Here is a 3077-nt window from a genome sequence, read left to right on the forward strand (position 1 = left end):
GTCAAAACCTTCTCAATAAAGAAAACCCAGGATCAGATGGAGCTGCTGGTAAATTTTATTAAACATGTAAGAAAGTTAACACCAATCTTTCTTAAACACTTCCAAAAAATTAAAAAGACATATCTTAATTTATTCTATGAGACCAGAATTAAACAAATACCAAGGACAGATAAAATTGCTAGCACATAGTTCAGACGTATAGATTTTAGTTTTAATGAGCAAATATGTCTAATTTTGTCTAAACTTTCTATAACTCTATAAAGAGCTAAATAATTTCTTCTTTAAAAAACACTTCAAGTAAATAAAACTGTGAACTAACATTTCTTATGAATATCGAAGCAAAATGCCTCAACTATATACTATTAAACCAAACTTAACGGGTATTAAAAATATTATAGTCCATGGCCATGTTGGATTTATTCCTGAAATGCAAAGATGGTTCAACATATGAAAATCAACCAATGTAATTAATATACTACATCAATAGAATTAAGGAGGAAAATGACTATTTTAATTAATGCAGAAAATGATTTTGACAAAATTTACACTTTCATGATAAAATAATTTTTTTTAAACTATAAATAGAAAGAAACTGCCTCAATACAATAAAAGACAAGCTAAAATTGACAACTACCATCATACTTAATTATAAAAACTGAAAGATTTTCCTCTAAGATTAGAAACAAGTTTGTACACTTTTGCCACTTCTACTTAATACGGTACTTTAACTCTTAGAAAGAGCAATTAGACAAAAATAAATAAATAAATATATCCAAATTGGAAAGAATGAAATAAAAGCATGTCTCTTTGCAGACATTATCATTTTCTATGCAGGAAACTCTAAGAATTAAACAAAAAAAATTGTTGGAATAACAAACATATCAAAGTTTCAGACAACAAAATCCATATATTAGTTATGCTTCTATACCAAAAAGAATAAAATACATAAGAATAATCTTAACCAATGTAGCAAACAGTTTATACTGTAAAAACTGTAAAACATTGCTGAGAAAATTAAAGACAGAAATTAATAGAAAGGCATTTTGTGTCCATGCATTAAAAGACTTAATAATGTCAAGATATCCATACTACCTGAAGTGATCTATATATTTAGTTAAATTTTAATTAAAACCCAATGACATTTTCTTGGCAGAAATTTAAAACTCCATTCTAAATTCATATGGTATTATAAGGAATCTCAAATAGTCAAAATAATCTTTAAAAAGAAGAACCAAGTTGGAAGTCTCAATCTTCTTGATTTCGAATCTTAACACAAAGTAATAATAATTAAATCAGTGTGATACTGATGTTGAAATAGACATATACACCAATAGAATTGTATAGAGAACTCCCCTCAACCCCTTTACATGTATGGCCAAATAACTTTTGATAAGGGAGAAAAAGTAATTTTATAAAAAAAAGAACAGTCTTTTTAACAAAAATTATTGGAATAATTATTTTTCCAGATATAAAAAAAAATGAAGTTAAGCCCTTCCCATATGCTATATAAAAAAATTAACTGAAAATGTATCACAGGTTAAATTTAAGAACTAAAGCTACAGAATTCTTAGAATAAAACACTCAGTAAATATTTGGGACATTGGATTTGGCAATGATTTAATGACTATAACAATGAAACATAAGTGACAAAAAATAGATAAATAATATTTCATCAAAATTAGGCACTTGTGTGTATCAAAATACATGAACAGAGTAGAAAGGCAACCCTAATGATGTAAGAAATATTTACTAGTAATATGTCTTATAAAGGATTCATATTCGGAATTTATAAAGAATATATAAACTCAATGACAGCAACAACAAAATTAAAAGAGGACAAAGGGCATGAATAGACTTTTTTTTTAAAGAAAATATATAAATAACCAATACATGCAAAAAAAAATGCTGAACACACTGTTCAATAGGAAAATAAAACTAAACCATGTTGATATACCACTTTTCACCCATTAAATGACCATTATTATCATAGAAAATGAATGAAAACATATTGACAAAGATGTGCAGAAACTGGATTACCCACATTTCCATAGGAAATGTGAAGTGGAAGAGCTGCTATGGAAAATAGAATGGCGGTTTCTCAAATAAAAAACAGAACCATCATATGGTCCAGAAATTCCATTTCTGGGTATATACATAAAATCATTGAAAGCAAGACCTAGAACAGATATCTTCACACTCATGTTTACAGCAGCATTACTTATAACAACCAAAAGAAGGAAGCAACCAGAAAGTCCATTGACAAATGAAGGAGTAAACATAATGTTATTATATTAGTTTACTTGGGCTGCCATAACAAAATGCCATAGACTAGTGACTAAAACAACAAAAATATATCTTCTCAAAGTTCTGGAGACTAGAAGTCTAGGACCAAAAAGCCAGCAGAATTGGTGTCTGGTAAAGGATTTCTCTTTGGGTTACAGATGGCCTTGTTCTTCTATGTTCTAACACAGTAAAGAGAGAAAGCGATCTCTCTCTTTCTCCCTCTTCTGGTGAGACCAAAGTTCTATTGAATTAGGGCCCTAACATTATGACTTTATTTAAGTTAATTACCTACTAAAGACCCTATCTCCAGATACAGTTACATTAGGGGTTGAGGATTTAATAAATAAATTTTGAGGGGACACAATTCAATCCATAGAAGTGTGAAAATCATTAAAAAGAATATATTTTTTTTAATAAAGAAAGTTCTAAACATATACTACGACATGGATTAATCTTGTAAACATTATGCTAAGTAAACAGGGCAGTCACAAAAGACAAATAATGTATAATTTCACTTAAATGAGGTACGTAGAAGAGTCAAATTCAGAGACAGAAATCAGAATGGTAATTGCCAGAGGGTATGTGGAGACAATAATAGAGAAATAGTGATGAATAACTATAGATTTTCAGGGGAGTACAATGAAAATGTCTGATGATGAAAGATACAGTTGCACAATAATATGAATGTACTTAATGCCACAGAATAGTACTCTTAAAAATAAAATGGTAAATTTTGTTATGCATATTTAAACATAATAAAAAACAGATTTAATTAGATTTAAACGAACTGAGGG

This window comes from Pteropus alecto, unplaced genomic scaffold (genome assembly GCF_000325575.1).
Source record: "Pteropus alecto unplaced genomic scaffold, ASM32557v1 scaffold381, whole genome shotgun sequence".
NCBI lineage: Eukaryota > Metazoa > Chordata > Mammalia > Chiroptera > Pteropodidae > Pteropus > Pteropus alecto.